General features: G+C 45.7%; 1 long non-coding RNA gene across 1 annotated transcript; it reads right to left on the reverse strand.

Moving 5' to 3' along the window:
- Positions 1 to 5,024: 5,024 nt before the first annotated feature.
- Positions 5,025 to 7,478, reverse strand: LOC111826803. Its single transcript, XR_002830222.1, has 2 exons — positions 7,216 to 7,478; positions 5,025 to 5,457 (listed from the first exon to the last, which is right to left on the reverse strand). It is a non-coding gene; the product is annotated as an uncharacterized LOC111826803 (long non-coding RNA).
- Between the last annotated feature and the right edge of the window lie 11,875 nt (positions 7,479 to 19,353).

Raw genomic sequence — 19,353 nt, forward strand, 5'->3', positions numbered from 1 at the left:
TTGTACTAGAGCCTCAAGAGTCCCGCGATGGTGGGTTTGTAATTCCTGCGCCGGATTTGCAGACTCGACCTGACCAGAGGACGGCAGTAAACACCGGGCACCCTGGCCCCCGCCCTGACGTGACCCCGCCGGGCCCACCCGTCACCTCGGCAACAGCGCGCCGGCCAATACGCAGCCGCCTGCGGGCTCCCCGATCCGGCATTGGTCGTCATTCGGAGGGGGCGGGAGTTTAAATTGGGTTTGGGGGGCTAGGGCGAGGCTGAGGGGCGTGGCCGGTGCGGAAGCGGGGCTGTGGCCTAGGAGCTCAGGATGCTCACTTGCTCACCCCGCACAACCTTTTCGCCTTCTCTTTTCCTTCCCCACCGGGATGTGCGGAGCAGAGGAAGTGGCAGGGAACACTTGTTTTGCGCGCAGTGGGAGCCCAATAAAATGGTATATAATGATCAGATCTGAAGCCAAACCGAAATTCATGTATGTTTTAACAGGAGCTAATGCATCTCTGTTCCTGCATCCACACTGGTTAATAAAGAACATAATGTTGGTCCAATGTTGGTCATATTATTCCTCTTTAAATAAATGCCACCATTTCGATAACCTGGATACAGGACCTCCATTCTAAGTGGCAGAACTGTGAATTTGCATAGCACCTTTCAGTCTGAGAGTTGAGTGTTACTAGAATCAGATCCTCCAGGCTAAAATTCCTGCTCTGCCCCTCCTGACCTCAGCAAAGTTACTTAACCCATTAGTGTATCTGCTGTTTTACCTGAGAAATTGCAATAATAATTCAGATACACCTAACACCTAACACAGTGCCTTAAAAAAAAAAAAAAAGCCAGCTATTCTTCTTTTCCCTAAATCTATTAGAAATGATTAATAATTCCCTGAAGGTAAGGACTGGCTGATTTATCATAATGTCCTGGCTCATAGTACAGACTCGGTAAATGTTTTGCGAGATGAATTCAAGCCAGGAATTAAATCTCCATTTTAAACCCATTTAATATTTATAGAGAGCCTAGCCTGTGCCAAGTCCTTTGTTAAAATTAAGTTCCAAGGATACAAACATGTGGGAGCCAGTCTAACCAGGCAGACTGATTATAAACAAATTAACTGCAATGTAGCAGGAATGTTACCAGAGGAATACAGGGTGCTTTGGGAGCCCAGAAGGGATACTGGTTAAAAGACTTCCTAAAACCATTCGGTTGTAACTTAGAGAAAGCCTTGAAGCAGAACCAAGGCCCTAGTGGACTGTTCAACATGACCTGCAAGGCAAGAGTGAGGACCGGGTAAACCTAACGCTCAGAAGTGTCATCCATCATTTGAAAATTAGATACACCTGGGCATGTGCTGAGACAGTAATTAATTCTTGGACAGATAAGGGTGTTTTTGAGTTGTTTGACTTCTAGAAGCAGTTTCTCTACCTTGGCCTCCATTATCTTGGTTCAGTGGCTACCCCCATACAAATCCAGAATTAGCAGGGAGGAAGGGGGCACTATCAAACAGCCAAAAGAAATACTCCTGCTTATTTCTGGACTTACACTGGACTCCAGCCCTAAGACACTCACCAGAAAGAGAAAAACAGACCCTGCCATCCAGAAACGGGCCTGACACAGGTAGGCCTTTGCGCTCTCCCACTAAACACAGCTGCACAGACACCAATGTCATCAGACAAGGCCACTCTACAACTGGGCTGAAGTGAGGCCAAATAAGACCACTCAGCAATCTTGTCTAAGTCTGACAAAAACAGTGTCACTGGTAAACCACAAAAACACCAAACTCCGCCCAATCCTGGCTAATATGGATCACTGCTACTTGCTTACAGTTACGCTTTTAGCTCCATTCCAGTCTTTCTGCCTCATAGATGAGATTAAGACTAGTCCCTGCTTCCTGACCACATCCAATCCAGAAAAAGGTCCTGCTTTCTTCTTTATCTTTTAATATATTTTTATTGATTTCAGAGAGGAAGGGAGAGGGAGATAGAAACATCAATGATGAGAGAAAATCATTGGTCAGCTACCTCCTGCACACCCCCAACTGGGGATCAAGCCTACAACCCAGGCATGTGCCCTGACCGGGAATCCAACCATGACCTTCTGGTTCATAGGTTGATGCTCAACCACTGAGCCATGCTGGCCGGGCAAATCCTGCTTTCTTAAACTCCAACCAAAATCATCCAACTCAAACCCCAAACCTTTACGGTCCTTTCTAACACCCTGTGACTGAGATACATCATGGTCCCCCATGGTGTGCAATAAGGAATAAACCCAACTAGTTCTACTACCAGTATGATCTTGGTGGTCTTTGGCTGAAGGATGTTGATCCTTATAAATAATATGTACGCTGCCTTGTAAGGTTATCTCTCCATTCTGAGTGTTCTCTCTCCATTCTTTCAACAAACACTATTGAGCAGCCACTTTGTGCCAGCCACTTTTCCAAATCCTTGTGATATAACAATGAACAAGCCACAGAGGAAAAATCTAGTGCAGTGGTCGGCAAACTGCTGCTCGGCAAACCGCGGCTCGAGAGCCACATGTGGCTCTTTGGCCCCTTCAGTGTGGCTCTTCCACAAAATACCACGTGCGGCCGTGCACATACAGTGCGATTGAAACTTCGTGGCCCATGCGCAGAAGTCGGTATTTTGTGGAAGAGCCACACTCAAGGGGCCAAAGAGCCGCATGTGGCTCGCAAGCCTCGGTTTGCTGACCACAGACCTAGTGGGAGCAGACGGATCAAAATCAAACCAAGAAAAGATAATTTCAGATGCTATACATTCAATGGGAAAAAAATAAGGTAGGGCACTAGAATAGGTGATGAGAGGTAGAGGGAGAGATGCCATTTTAGGCAGCAGAGTCAAGGAAGGACTCTCAGAGGAAGGGGTATTTTAGCTGAGTTCTGATTAATGAGAACATATCAGACATGTGAAAACCAAGGAAAGAGCACGTCAGGCAGAGGTAATGCCATGTGCAAGAGCCCTGATGCAGGAACATGCTGGGTATCCTATCTAATAAAGAGGGAATATGCTAATTGACTGTCACGCCCTCAAAGATGGCAGCACCCACAACCACAAGATGGTGGCACCCAGTCCCCTCTGCCCCACCGGGGTGGCAGGCACTCGGCCTGGCCAGACCCACCCCCAGGCAGGTCCAGCCGCTCCGCGTGCCTGCCTCCAGAGTCCCCCCGTCCCCTCAGCCCCCCAGCCACCCAGGGCTGGCCCCAGGCACAGGCAAGCCTCGGATGGCAGCTGCCCAGCTGTCCAGGGCCAGCCCAAGGCACAGGTAACCAGGGCCAGCCAAGGCTTGCGCTGCTGGAAGTGGCAGCAGTGGAGGTGAGATGGGGGTGCCGCCTACCCCTGATTGCCAGGTGGCCTCCCGCCCCTGAGGGCTCCCGGACTGTGAGAGGAGGCAGGCCGGGCTGAGAAACCCCCCCTCCAGTGCATGAATTTTCATGCACCGGGCCTCTAGTGTTTCATAAAAAGAAAAAGGTCAGGATGGCTCACAAAGCAGAGATGGCAGTGGGTAATTGGAGAGGTAGGCCAGATCACACTAGGTATAATGGGCTTTGTAAGGAGTTAACAAAATTTTAGATATTTTTATTGATTTCAGAGAGAGGAAAGGAGAGGGAGAGAGATAGAAACATCAGTGATGAGAAAGAATCATTGATCGGCTGCCTCCTGCACACTCCCTACTGAGAAGCAAGCCCCAAAACCCGTGCATGTGCCCTGACCTGGAATTGAACCTGACCTCCTGGTTCATGGGTCTATGCTCAACCACTGAGCCACACCAGCCAGGCAGGAGTTAACATTTTATTCAAAGGGCAATGGAAAGTCATTTGACGAGACAGTGTATGATAAGTTCCTAATAAAGTGTTAAGCATATAATAAGTGCCCCATAAATGTCAGTGTGGAATGAAAAAGTAGTCCAGTGTTTTCTTTTTCCTTTTTAGGAATTTGTTTTATTTCATAGACAACAGTTAATTGCATTTGGATGTTTTCAAAAACAATGATGCAAAAGAAAATTATTAATGCGTGCCTCATTTCCTGACTGGTCAATTTTAGCTTCTTTCTCTGCACTAGTTGAATCATACTGTTCAGCTGTTGTTTTCATTCTTCAAACAAGAGCTGATGTGGTGTGAAGGAGAGAGAAGAGGTGTGTGACTGAAATCGGTCTGATAAGAAAAAGAAGGCAAAAGACAGGAGAACATGGGGCTAAATAAGTCTCAGTTTTCATGGTGTTTCTTCCATAAAAGGCTCCCCACAAAAGTTTGCCAACCTGAGTTTTATTTTTGTTTTTCTCTTTTTCCCTGTTGACATACTGCTAGATGGTGGCTTCGGCTCTGAGTAACACATCCATACACAGCAATCTCAGCAACAAAAAGGGGGCTTTTCTCCCTTCCTTTCCCTTTTCATTTTTTAAAAATATGTTCTTTATTGGTTTTTAGAGACAGAGGAAGGGAGAGGGGTAGAAAGAGAGATAGAAACATCGATGAGAGAGAAACTTCATCAATTGGCTGCCTCCTGCATGCCCCCTACTGGGGATTGAGCCTGCAACCCAGGCATGTGCCCTGACGGGGAATCTAACAGTGACCTCTTTGTTCCTGGGTTGACGCTCAATCACTGAGCCAAAACCAGCTGGGCCTTTCTGTCCTTTTTAAAGCTGGACACTTCCTCTCCCATTTCATTGGCCAGAATTGGGTCACACGCCCCGGCCTGATCCAATCACTGAGAAGGTAAATAGGATGGTTGCAGTTGGCTCCGGTAAGTTACAATTTATCCCTGAGTCATGATAGGGAGTGCAGGATAGACTCCCAAACAAAACTGGGGCTTTGCTGCGGAAAGAAAAAAAAAAAAAAGAGGAAGAGGGAATAATTAATATCTGTTTAATCGGTAGTTTAATAGATATACAAATGTGTCTCAATATCTCATTGTGTTCTGGATTAGGCTTCCGGCCGCCTTGAAGATGGGCATGGACATATGACTCGCTTTGGCCAATAAAATGTGAGTAAAAATGAAGTATAACTTAGAGGCTCTGTGAGTTCTGGTCCACTCAGAGTCAGGAGTCAGGAATACGAGATTTATTATGGGTCGTGCTTGAAAGATACAAGAGAAAAGGGTCAGAAGTGGGCAGGAAAGCCTTCAGGCTGCATTGCAGGCCTGACACCCATGGGGGAAATAAGAAGAGAGACACCTAAGGAGGACTGGGGAGGAAGAAGCTCTGCGCTTGCTGCAGCTCTGAGCAAGTCTTGGCCTGAGCATTGGAACTTTAAAAGCAGATTGCCTGTAAGGGTGAGGGTGGTCCCAGGCAGAGATGGCCAGGCTCGAGGAACCACTGTGGGCTGCCAGCTGCCCAGGGAGATCTTGATTTGGACTGGAACACAGCGGCAGATACTGAGGGCTGTCAGCCAACTCCACTGCTCACAGTAGGTTCTCTCTGGAAAGGACATCTGAGCAGCACATCTCCAAGCCTGCTGCACAAGGAGTGATTGATCGTCAGAGCTAGATTCTCCAGCTGCGAGGACGCTGGGAGCACATGTGGAGGAGTTGCAGCCTCCATCAGCCTGGATTCCTAAGTCACTACATCAGGCAGGTCCCGCCCACACCCACACAGGTGCCGCAACATGAGCCAGAAGGAACTTGTGTTGTGTTTAAGCCCTTGGGATGTTAGGATTGTGTTATCATAACAGATCAGATCAAAGCAGAGCAGAGCATTTCATAATGTATCATAACACAGATACAGCAACAACCTGTATCTGCTACAGGATTCATGTTCAAGTTCATTGGTATAAAACTGATCACAGTAGCTTCTTGCGGCGATTTTTATCTCTTCTGTCTGTGACTGTGCCCCCTTTTGCCTTTCCAGAGTGCTTATTTGCACTTTTTCTTGATTTCTTGATTCATCTTGCTAGAGATTTGTCCATTTTATTGGAGTTTTCAGAGTCCACTTTTAATTTTTTTTACTATCTTTTCTGTTTTGTTTATTCACTTATTGCCAGTCCTCATCTTTATTATTTTCTTCTTTCTAATTTCTTTGCATTTACTCTGTTATTTTTATAACTTGAGTTAAACCCCAAACTCATTTCTTTCTCTCTTCTAAATTTAGCTTGTACTGCATCCCAAAAGTTGTGGTATTTTGTATTTTCACTGTTGTTCAATACTTTGTGACTTCCATTACCTATTAATCCAGGAATCATTGAGAACTTTTTTGTTTCCAAATGCATTTCTTTTAAAAATGCATTAATATGTTTTACTCTTGATTTTAATTTGTCTTGAAGAGAGTTATCACTGTGAAAGTGGTGATTTGAAATATATTGGGACTTCCCTTATAATTCTCCTTATTTAATATTTGAACATGTTTCAAACCATTTTCTTATGGAACATACATGCTACTTAGCCCATAAATGACATTTTTAAACAGATGGCATTAAATATACGTATTTCGTATCTCTCTGACACAACTGTTAGCACTGAGGAGAGATGGTGTCCCACACTTTTCGTTTCCTTATTGCCCTACGAGAGCAGGTAAAATGTCTTGGTGTGAGTGCAAATGGAGGAGGGTGAGGGGAAGTGCAAGAAAATCATTGTGCAAACATGTTTAAGCCCAACTGCCATTATTAATCCTTGGACTGGTTTTCCAAAAACAATTTACATCATCTTTCTGAAAACAATAATAATACCTTTTTGAGCTCTTACTGTGGGTCAGGCACAACGTCAAACACTTTGCATGGATTATCTCATTTAACCCTCATGGAAACCTTAAGGGGTACGTTCTGTGGGGTGGTTCACAGACTTAATAGAAAGGCTGGGAACTCATCCTGGGAAGCGGTCAGGAAGCGAGGGAGGCTGGGCAATGGGACAGCACAGCCACGGTGCACGGTGCACGGTGCCTGACCTCCAGTGCCACTCTACCTGCCCTGCCTCTACCCACGTTGCCATCACAAACCCAACCCCACCCTACCTGCATGCCTCTCTGTCTAGACTCAAAGCCCTGGGAGGGAAGATCCAAGGTCAAGTGCTCTGTAGGCTCAGAGAGAGAAAGAAGCTGCCCCCCTTCCGTTAAGAGACTTACACAGCAGGTGATGTTCCCAAAACTTGAGAAAGGGTCATTTCCTGAGTAGTTTAAAAAGGCAGTTATCCACTGGAACACGTATAGCATTTGATTTAAGAACATCGAATCCAATGCTCTCACGTGAGAGCGAGGAGCAGAGCAAAAAGGTCCAGCTCACCGTTGCTTTCTTGTTAGCAGAGCAAGAACTTGAACCCATGGCTCCTCATTTCCTGCCCGGCTCCCTCGGTGATGCTGTCCTGCCTCCTTCGTCCTGAAAGACAGGCTGGAGTGATGGCATCCCTCTCACTTATCCTCCCGTGTGGATATTATTCCTCCTTTGGGAGAACGAGAAGGGCGGACTTAGGGGCCTCAAGTAATCATGAGATTTGGGGAGGCAGCTTTGCCTCTGAAAACCTAAAGTGCTTGTGGAGGCTCCCAGAGTTGCTGGCTGGGGAGGCTGGGTGGGAAGGAGCTGAGCAAGGAGTCTCATCACGGGTAGGAGAGAAGGATAGTCATGTTTTTTTCCTGGCGCCTGGCCACAGGCACACTCCCTGGAGCTGAAGCTTGGCCTCGGTGGCTGCCACACACCCCCTTCTCCACCCTACAGCTTCCAGAACATTCTGATCTCTCTGGTTCCCTCCCTTTCCCACTCAGATCAACCAAGATCACACCCGGGCTTCCAAGAGGAATTTTACTAGGAAACCAAGAGACAGTAGTCCCCCCACACAGTAATTTTTCAGCCTGGACAAGGATAAATTACACAACCTATTCTAGCTAGATGAGATTACCAGGCACCCAAAAATACATCTGCCCAGGCCGATGGTCGTTGCCCTCCTGCCCCGGCTCTGGTGCCCCTCTGCTTGGCAGCAGGAGCTGACACAGGAATCCCTGCCTCCGCTGTCCTAATGAAGCAGATGGGCATGCCCAGATGGAGACCGCTCCCAGGCTCCCCTGCTGCCCATCAGCCCTCTCACTATTGGGTGAGATTTGGCAAAAGCAAGACGAAAAGCATTGGCTCACAGAACTGAAATGGACATAAGCCAGGGCCACTTGGGCTGTGCTTTGACAAGATGCTGAAAGTCATCAGGACTCAGCTTCACACCATCTCTCAGCTCAGCCTCATTCTCGGGCCCCACTGGATGACTCCTGGTAACATCAGACTCTCCTCATCGTGGTGGCCAGACAGCTACAGCGGCCCCTCATGTGTGCTCAAGTTCAAAGCCAAAGAGAAAGCCGGTGCATCTTTTCTGGCAATTCCTGCTGCGTTCCCAGTAGTCACTCTGACAGAGCCAGCTCTCCATTACGTGTTCTTCAAGGAACCAGTTGTGGAGGACGAGAGGGGGTGGCAATTGATCAGCCAGGCTTGTTGCACTCCTATCGCTCCGTCCATACCGCAGGGACTCGAGAGGAAGGGGAGGAGGAGAGCTTGGTCAGGCATCGAGGCCACTCCCCTTCCCTTCCCATTCCCTACGCCAAAGAGTGACTTTTCAGAATGTAGATCTGACCAGATCACCCCCACCCACCGTCCTGAGGATCTTCAATAGCTGTCCATTTCTCGTACGATAAACACAAAAGCCCTAACTTGGGCTTGCTTGGTCTGACCTCCATCCACCTCTCCTTTGGTTTGTCTCTTGTTTATGTCGTGTCCCTCCCACCATTCCACTAGCTGCCCTCTGCCTGGGACACTCTGTTCTCTCCTCTTTGCATAATTAATTCCTGCGTGGCTTTCCAATTTCACAACGTATTTATTCCTTCTTCAGAGAAGCCTTGTCTCACCTCCCTGACGAGGTTAAATTTCCCGAGTACACAGCTTCTCGGTCCTCAAAGCAGTTGTCACGGTTGCAGCTCTAGGTTTCTATGCGATTCTTAGCTTGACATCTGTCTCTCCCACTGGACTGTCTGCTCATTAATACTGAGATCAGGCCTGGTGGCTTCATCGCTGTTTCTCCAGCACCTGGCTCAGTGTTTGGACCAATGCAGGAGCCCAGGAATAGGTATGAGCATCCATCTGTGCCGCCACGTTGCTGACCTTCTAGAGAAAGAGACAAAAAAAAAAAAAGGCCCCAAATCACCAGTGTAGGTAAGTGCAATGAAGATAGATATTCAGCCAACATAACGGGCTGAGATTAAAAACACAAGTGGAGCCCAGCCGGCGTGGCTCAGTGGTTGAGTGTTGGCCTATGAACCAGGAGGTCAGGGTACAATTCCCAGTCAGGGCACGTGCCCGGGTTGCGGGCTCAATCCCCAGTAGGAGGCGTGCAGGAGGCAGCTGATCAATAATTCTACCTCATCATTGATGTTTCTACCTCTCTCTCTCCCTCTCCCTTCCTCTCTAAAATCAATAAAAATATATTTAAAAATATGTGTTTTTTTTTAAAAAACGCAAGTGGTTTTTAGCTGAGGATGTGACATTTTGGGTGACACCGGAGGATAAGAAGATGCCTGGCTCTTAAAGCTTCTTGGCTTTGTGTGTTAGGTATGGGCACCTCAGGGCACCAAGTCTCAGGGCTTAGAACCAATGAATAGGCAGAGCCCCAAAAATGGAGAGGAAGTTGTGCTAGGCAAATCTCCTAGGATTTCAGAGATTTGGTCTGGTGCCCTGCCATCAAGCATCTGGTGGGACCCCATTCTAGAGCTCACACGATGTATCTACTTCGTTTTCTCTAGGCTAAACGGAGAGAGTTGGGCCTAGACCAGAAATAGAGCACCCTTTTCCCTCACCAATCACTGCCAGCCCTTGAACTTTGATGTTGTTACATTTTATAAATTGACATAAAATTTACATAAACATGCAATTTTAAACTGTGATTCCGTGGCATTTAGTGTCCACAATGCTTTGCAGCCATCTCCACTATCTCTTTCCAAACCATTTCCATCCCCCTAAAAAGCAACTGCACCTGATAAGCACTCACTCCCCTCCTTCATTCTCAGTCCCTGACAACCACTAACCTGCTTTCTGTCTCTATGGATTTGACTATGCTGGATATTTCATATAAATGGAGATGTTGCACTGGCCAGTTTGGCTCAGTGGATAGAACAACGGCCTACAGACCAAAGGTCCCGAGTTCAATTCCGATCAAGGACACATACCTGGTACCTCGGTTGCAGGCTCCTCCCCAGCCCGGCCCTGATTGGGGCTCCTGCAGGAAGCAACCAATGGATGTGTTTCTCTCACACTGAGGTTTCTGTCTCTTTCCCTTGCTCTTCCATTCTCTCTAAAATCAATGGAAAAATATCCTTGGTGAAGATTTAAAAAAAAAAAAGAGTAAATGGAGATGGTGTTGCATTTTAAATTGGTGTCTATGCCACCATCAAAGCTTGTACAGTGCTTTGTGCTCCCGTGAATACAGACTGAGCAGGTCCAGCTGAGATCTAGGATGCAGAGTCAGCGGCTACTTACAATAATGAGGAGAACCAGGAGCAGGTTTCCAGCAGGAAGGTGACAAACCTGTTGCTTGGTGCCTGGTGGGCACCATGATGAACGTTTAATGCACATGTAAAATAAATAATGTCATGTCCTTTTCTCCGAAGCAAACTGTTACGCAAATATCCTCATTTCCTTCAGGGAACTGTGAGCGTTTTCCTTAGGTAGCTGAACATTCAGTATCTGAAAAACATCTATTATCCTGTGCAGAGTGGACGAGCTTGCCCTGATGAATTGAAAGAGAGATCAAGCTAGAATTCAAACCATAAGCAGGAAGGAACTTGCTTGAAATTCTTTTTAGTTTCTGTGGGTTATTTTGCATATTATTTTTGAGGGTTTGAAACATGGTTGAATCATCTTTGATGGCTTCAAAAAACACACACACACAAAAAGATTCTTTCAATGTTGCATATTCATTTACAAATGTCATGTTAAATGTGCAAATGCCCTTTCATGTGAATCACAATGAAGATCACATATTTTAAATTCTAAAACAGGGCCTTTGCTGGGTAGCTCAGTTGGTTAGTGTCGTTCCAATATGCCAAGGTTTTTCAATCCCCTGTCAGGGCACATACAAGAATCAACCCATGAATGTATAAATAAGTGGAACAACAAATGGATGTCTCTCTCTCTCTCTCTCTCTCTCTCTCTCTCTCTTAGATCAATAAATAAACATTTTTAAAAATTATAAAACACTGTCAAACCTTAGGGAAAACTGTGAGTGACTGTTTAGAAGATGCATATATATGAAGTCTTCATTGCAACAGACTATCTACACTAATAAAAGAGAAACATGGTAATTAGCGTATGACCGCTACCCTTCCCATTGGCTAATCAGCATATCCTTATGCAAATTAACTGTCAGCCAAGATGGCAGCTGGCGGCCATGCACTGAAGCGAGCAGGGAGGCTTGCTTGCTCCAGTGACTGCGGACTCCAACTTCCCCGCCTAACTTGCCGGCCTCTCAGCTGCAACTCTAAGCAACTATGTACTATGTTGCAAATAAGAAGCTAAACAAAACCCCAGAAACCAGCCAGACTGAAAGCCAGCCGGACCGCAACATTGTATCGATGTTTTCAGCAGCCAGGCCTCAGAGCTAAAGCTGGCCCAGAATAAAAAAAAAAAAAAAGAAACAGAAAACAAGGAGCAGTTGGAAGCTTCAGTCACTCGCCAGCCGGAAAACAGCCCTCAGCCCCTCACCCAGACTGGCCAGGCACCCCAGTGGGGACCCCCACCCTGATCCAGGACACCCTTCAGGGCAAACCAGCCAGCCCCTACCCATGCACCAGGCCTCTATCCTATATAGTAAAAGGGTAATATGCCTCCCGGCACTGGGATCAGCATGACAGGGGGCAGCGCCCAAACCCCCTGATCACCCTGTGGCTCTGTGTGTGACAGGGGGCGGGGCCACAACCTCCCTATCCGCCCTGCTCTGTTTGTGACAGGGGAAGGCACCCCAACCCCCTGATCAGCCCTGCTCTGTGCCTGATAGGGGGGAGCTCCCCAATCCCCTGATTGCCCTGCGGCTCTGTGTTTGACAGGGTGCAGCGCCCCAACCCCCTGATTGGCCCTGCTCTGTGTGTGACAGGGTGCGACGCCCCAACCCTCCCCCCCACAGGCCCTGTTCTGTGTGTGACAGGGTAGAGCCATAACCTCTCCATCGGCCCTGCCCCGAGTGTGACAGTGGCGGGGCCCCAACCCCCTGATCGGCCCTGCTCTGTGGGTGATAGAGGGTGGCGCCCCAACCCCCCTCCACAGGCCTTGCTCTGTGTGTGACAGGGTAGAGCCATAACCTCCCCATTGGCCCTGCCCTGAGTGTGACAGGGTGCAGCGCCCCAACCCCCTGATCCGCCCTGCTCTGTGTGTGACAGGGGGCAGTGCCCCAGATCCCCTATTGGCCCTACTCTGTGAGTGACAGGGGGGAGCTCCCCAACCCCCTGATCGACCCTGCTCTGTGCGTGACAGGGGGTGGCGCCGCAACCTCCCCATCGACCCTGCCTTGAGTGTGACAGGAGGTGGTGCCCCAACCCCCCAATCGGCCCTACCCTGAGCGTGACTGAGGGTGGCATCGCAACCTCCCGATCCGCCCTGCTCTGTGCATGACAGGGGGCGGCGCCCCAACTCCCCAATCGGCCGTGCTCTGAGCCTGACCAGGGGCTGCACTTAGGGATTGGGCCTGCCCTCTGCCACCCGGGAGCAGGCCTAAGCCAGCAGGTCATTATCTCCTGAGGGGTCCCAGACTGCGAGAGGGCACAGGCCGGGCTGGGGGAAACCCCCTCCCCCCCAGTGCACAAATTTTTGTGCACCGGGTCTCTAGTAATTTTATAAGTTTAGTTTTTAAAGATGGGATTTTTAAAATTCCATACTTGTTTCTCTAAATTGGAAAATAAAAGAAAGCTTGATATTGAAATTCTGAAATCCACATTTCTCCCAAAAAGTTCTTTTCCTCCAAAGGAATTCCTCCCCCCACCAGATTATTTTTTTAGTAGACTGCTTTAAATGAGCCACATTCTCACCCTGGTAATGATTTTGCAAATGTATTTGAAAGCCAAATGATATATTCTAACAGGCTAAGGAAACTTTTTCTTTAGTTACACCATCATTTCCAAGTGTATTGGCAATTCATGGAGATCACTCAAGCCTTTATGCTAGAATCTAAAAAATTTGGCTAACACAGCTGGACTGTCAATAGCATGTCTAAATTTAGTTGCTAATTGGCCTATCAAATGGCTCCGTTGCCATGACTAACTAAACAATATACATAAATGGTTAAGATTAAATTGCTTGGAAAAGAAGGAGGAAACTGGAAAGTGAAAAGGAGACATTTAATCATTAGCTAAAACACAAGGAATTTAGGCTCTGTGTCTGGACTCAAAGAGATTTTCTGGACTCAAAGAGATTTCTAAAGGAAGTGATTTCCAAACTCAGGCCCTTTTAATAGAGAAAACTAGGCCAGGATTCAGGGAGATAAGGAGGGACATAATTTTCTGATTTTAAGTGCTGTAACAAATAACCAAATATATATATATACAATCTCTTATATAATAAAAGCCTAGGTGGCATCATGCACAACGTCATCACAAGATGGCCGCCACAAAATGGCCACTTTCACATCATCACAAGATGGCCACCACAAGATGGCCAGCAGGGGAGGGAAGTTGTGGGTGATCAGGCCAGCAGGGGAGGGCAGTTGGGGGCCATCAGGCCGGCAGGCAGGTGAGCAGTTAGGAGCCAGCAGTCCCGGATTGTGAGAGGGATGTCCGACTGCCGGTTTAGGCCCACAGGATCGGAGAGGGTGCAGACTGGGCTGAGGGACACCCCCCCATGCATGAATTTTGTGCACTGGGCCTCTAATATATATATTCCTACTGTGGTTCCTGGCTTGAAGATCTTAATATGATTTTTTAAAATATATTTTTATTGATTTCAGATATGAAGGGAGAGGGAGAGAGAGATAGAAACATCAATAATGAGAATCATTGGTCAGCTGCCTCCTGCATGCCCCCTACGTGGGATCGAGCCCACAACCCCAGGCACGTGCCCTGACCAGAAATCAAACCACAACCTCCTAGTACATAGGTTGACAATCAACCACTGATCCAAACTGGCTGGGCTTAATATGATTTTAGATACAGTGTCTCAGGCTGGAAACCATAGATTAAAGCTGTATTCTGAATCCTAATTTCTTATAGACTCTCAATCTGCCCACCTTGAGTTTCTCCAGCCTCCCCTGTAACTGGCTGCTTCTAATCCCAACAGGAATCAGAGGTGTCTCTACTGTGCTTTGTTTAATTCTGCAGTTCAGTTTTCTGAATGTCTTTGTGATAAGCCTGGTGAACACTCATATTATGTTTAAGATGAAGCAGAGCAAGAAATTGAAGATGAAGCAGAGCAAGAAAAATCTGACATTTGTAACTGAATAATCTAAAGCCGCCCCCCCCCTCCCGCTCTCATAAATGTGTGATATAGACATAATCTAAACAATAGACAGCACAGATTCTAGAGCCAGGCAGCTTGGGTGAATATTCAAATTTACCACTGACTACCAAGTTACATAGTCACTCTCTTTTTCTCAATTTCCTTATTTGTAAAAAATAATAGGATTGTAACTGGAACCAAGGTTCTGCTACCTGCTTCCATGAAAGCCAAATTAGTGATACAAATATTAGTTTAAAAGCAAAGTGGTTTATTCAAGTGCCGGACACCTGAGAAAATGAGGGACTCTTGTCATAAGGCCCATCTCAGCCTCTCGTTGCAGGCAGAGGTTTTTATAAGGAGGAAGAGGGAAAGCAGAACAAAGAGATCAAGGGGAGGGGATTGAAAAGTTCTCTACATGCGGGCCAGCACAGTCCATTCCAATAAGGATCTCAAAACTGGTCAAGTGATGGTCTGGTGTGTATCATCCTGGTCCTCATCATCCTAGTTCTGTGGTTGAAGGTCAGCAAATTTCCTAGAACTGGGATGACTCATGGTTAGAGTGTGTATTTCCTGAAGTTAGTTCCTAGGATTCTTATACAAACATGCTGTTTATCTGCAAGCTTCATATAATTCAAACTCTGCATTTATAGAAACAATGTCAAAAGAATGGTGGGGTGGGTTACAATGCTCCACTGTTACCTTACCTACGTCAGAAGGTTGTTGTGAGAATTAAATGAGTTAATATATTAAATCACTTCAGCAACCATGGGACACAGAAGACTTTGGTCTCCAGGCCCTGCCTAGCTCCCCCCAGCTCACTACACCTAATACATACTCTTTGTAGTTATCTCTGACGACAGTTTTATTCCTGGGCCAGGCCCTCTATCTAAATTCTGTCAGGCAAAGAGGAGGTAATAAGCTCTTCCTGAGTCTTTTTGGGCCCTGATGGTCTTTCACTCAAAATAGTCTGCATGACAAAGTGACACCTTCTGGTGAAGGGATTCTTGTTCTGAATCCCTTCAGCTCCTTGGCAAGTCTTCTCCTCTGTTCCTTGGAAGATATAATTCCTATTCCCTCTATGCTTTAGGCACATTCTTTACCACATTGTATCACCATATCTTATCTCTACACCCCTCACCCCCACCCCCCCTCACAACCCACCCCCACCCCTGCCGCACTACCACCACCAAAACACAAATTCCACAAGGTCAAGGTTTTATTCAACTTTGCATTCCCAGAGCTTAGCCAAACACCTGGTAAGATCTCAGTAAACTTGAGCTATTTTTTCTCTGAGGGATGCTGAGCAAATGTTCACTGAGTCATAGAGTTGGTGTCAAGAGAACTTGAAGAAAGAGTCAACCAACCAGATCAGAGGGTGCTCCCAGCAATTTTGTGCAGGAATAATCAAGTAGCATTTCCTGACATTCTCAATACTTAGTCTCTATTGCACTTGCTTTTGAAATGTACAACCAAAAAGAAAACAAACAAAAAAAAACATTGGAAGAAATTACAGCTTTGGAGTCCCAGTGAAACATACAGTCCTAGTATTTGAGCTTCTCTTGCCATACAGTAAACTACTAGTATCATTACCCACAAGAGACCATGACCTAGAATTCCCTGCACAATAAATTGGAAGTAATTCCTACCTATCAGCCCAGAATGAAATTCTTATCTCCATAGATTGTCAGGGACATATATGAAACCAATTCAGGCTCTGTGATTAGAAGTGGGGACTGCTTTGGTTGGTTGGTTAGAGCATTGTCCCAATATGCCAACATTGCAGATTCAATCCCCAGTCAGGACACACAGAAATCAACCAATAAATGCATAAATATTAGTAAGTGGAACAGTAAATTGAGGTTTCTCTATCTCTCTCCCCCTTCCTCTCTCTCTAAAATCAATCAATCAATCACTATTTTTTTTAAGTGGGGACTTGGCCCTCAAATCCTCCCACTGAATAGTTCTGAGAAGTACTTCACCAATGTCACTGGGAATGAACAACACCTAACAGGAGAAGGCTTATGGCGGCAAGAGTCAAATATAGGCATTTAAAATCAGCAAATCTCTGCATTTGCCATGTCACTGGAGTTGGGCTGCTGGGGTAGTCACATAATGTGGCCATGCTCATCAAAAATTGAGATGGGCATTTGCAACCCCACAGCACATGGGATTGTATTTTTTCTGTACATAGGTCACCTTCCCCCGGTGCCTTAGACTCCACCCCATGCTACCAGAAAAGACATCTCACTTTTACCACTTTCCTCTCTCTTCTCTGGCTTTAATAGTGTCAATATCTCCCCCAGTAGTAGAGATAAATTATACTGTTTGAAACTATTTCCACTGCTCTTTCTAGCTGTTCTCACTTCCCCCGTTTATGGCCTACCTCCTGTCTTTCCTGGATCTCTTTGTCTACTCATCATGTGTGTTTGTTGAATAACTTCTGGGACAACCAACCTCTGGACTTCTTTTTTTTTAAAATATTTTATTGAATTTTTACAGAGAGGAAGGGAGAGGGATAGAGAGTTAGAAACATCGATGAGAGAGAAACATCGATCAGCTGCCTCCTACACACCTCCTACTGGGGATGTGTCTGCAACCAAGGTACATGCCCTTGACTGGAATCAAACCTGGGACCCTTCAGTCCACAGGCCGACGCTCTATCCACTGAGCCAAACCGGTTAGGGCTGGACTTTTTGTAAGGTAGTGAGACAAGAGAAATCTCTACTGTTCACAATCCTACTAGTTATTGCTACTTGCCACTGAAGTCATCTTAATTGATATACTAAGTGACAGTAATGGATTGCTATGGTTTTGGCTTGCCCAGCATTTCCTCCTCCTCGTCCTCCTCCTCCTCCTCCTCCTTATTATATTTTTATTGATTTGAGAGAGAGAAAAAGAGAGACATCAATGTGAGAGAGAAACATCTATTGGCTGATTCCTGCAGGCTCCCTACTGGGATGGAGCCTGAAACTTGGGCATGTACCCTGACCAGGAATCACAGCAGTGACTTCTTGGTGCATGGGACAATGCTCAATCCACCAAACCACACTGGCTAGGCTCTTCCCCCTTCTTCTTATCACAAGAATCTCACTTTCATTTGGGTAACTCTTCACCTCCCATTCAATGTGGTCCTGAGGGGACTGTAAGCCATGACATCTCACCAAGGAGATGTAGTTGAGGGGTAAGCTGCTGTCCAAACTGGGCTAATCCAACTCTTTCCCAGGAATCTGACTCTTGAGCAGAGTGACCCAGGGTGGAAAGCAGCTGGAGCTGAGTCATCCTGATGGCAATGCCCAAAAGAGCCTGTTCATGGAACCTCCAGAGCTTCTCTGGGTACTTTTTCCTGAGGCATGCTGGGAACTAAAATAGTTAAGGAAGTTCACCAGGACCCAAATTCAAGATGAAGATGATTTTGATAGAAGGGAATACTTTTAGCTTTAAAAAAAAAAGGTTTGCTTCATTTTAATGACTTTGCCATTCTTTATTTATGTGTGACAAATTTCACCTTTGATAGTGTAAAACTGTGATTTCCTTTCAATCTATTCCATTTTTTCTTAAGTTAACTTGACTCGGTTTCTAACTTTAACCAAAGGACTGTAACTAATATAGTGACTAATAAATCGATTAATTAATGAATGTGTCTTCAGAAACCAATCTAGAAGTACAAACTAAAATATGCTTACAGAGTTTTCATAGTTATGATACACATTCTCATTCTGTCTGAATTTTTAAAGTGTTAATTTCCAAAGTGAGATATTCTCATGACTCATAAAAATCCAAAATGGAATCTCTGAGGATATTCTTTGAAAGTGTTCAGCTTTTATTCCAATTATATATATATATATATATATATATATATATATATATATATATATCCCAAAAATTATGCCTAAAAGATCTTTTGAGTTTTGTTTGATTTTTTTTTATTTTGGGAAATATGATGTGGTTAAAATAAAACTTGGCCTTCATGCCTTGGAAGTTCATCATTTCGGCTACTTGTCGCAAGCTGGGGAGATGTTCAGTTTGGATGGGCAGGTGCTGTCCTCTAAGCTAAGGAATTTAATAGATCCAATATTCGTAAGTCCCCTCCCCCCCACACCATTTATAATCTTTCCTAAGGGAGGAAATGGACTCTAACTTGCATTGCTTTAATTACGGTTCCTGGCAAGTCTTAATTTGACCAGCCATGACTCATCCTGCAGAAAAACACATTTCATTGCTGGTGGATGACAAGCTTCTACTCCTAGGGAGCCCCAGAGAAGCTCGTTGGCAGGCTTACTGACTTTTAATTGTTTCCTAGAAAACTATTCAACATCCCCACCCGCGGCTTTGAATAGCATTTTTCAAAAATGAAGTCTTTATCTCTTGACAGGGAAAAATAGTTAAGGCAATTCACCAGGACCCAAGGTCAAGGTAAAGATGATTTTGCTAGAAAAGATAAACTTTCAGCTGTTAAAAAAAAAAAGTGAGGGATATTCAATTTTAACTGCTTTGCCATTATCATCTATTTATCTTAGAACATCAGGTGTTTATTCTCTGCTCTGCATGCAGACCTGTGAGTAGCACGGTTAGATTGCTGCACCCTGACACTCTCTCAGGAGAAATGTCGCCTTATTCTTATGATAAACTCTCCCTATTATCTTCCATACTTGCTACTTGTTGCCAAGGAAACTTTTTCTTCCTTGTGTGTATAGGAGAGTTTTATTATCATTTAAAAAACTCTCTTTGAGGGGCGGGGGGGGGGGGGGGGGGTAGCTGTATATTGCATTTCTTCTTCTTACCAAGCAAGGAGAAGGAAAACATCGTGTCTAATCCCGATGAGGACAGGTTCCAGCCGAACGTGGAAATGACACGAGCTAAGACAGTGTTTTCAAAATGTTAGTGAGTGGACTAGCTCACATCAGAAATAATGGAGGAGCTTCTGTGAAAAGCATAATTTTCTGGGCCTCACCTGATCCAATGAATCAGAACCAT

This window comes from Myotis lucifugus, unplaced genomic scaffold, assembly GCF_000147115.1.
Source record: "Myotis lucifugus unplaced genomic scaffold, Myoluc2.0 scaffold_103, whole genome shotgun sequence".
Lineage (NCBI taxonomy): Eukaryota > Metazoa > Chordata > Mammalia > Chiroptera > Vespertilionidae > Myotis > Myotis lucifugus.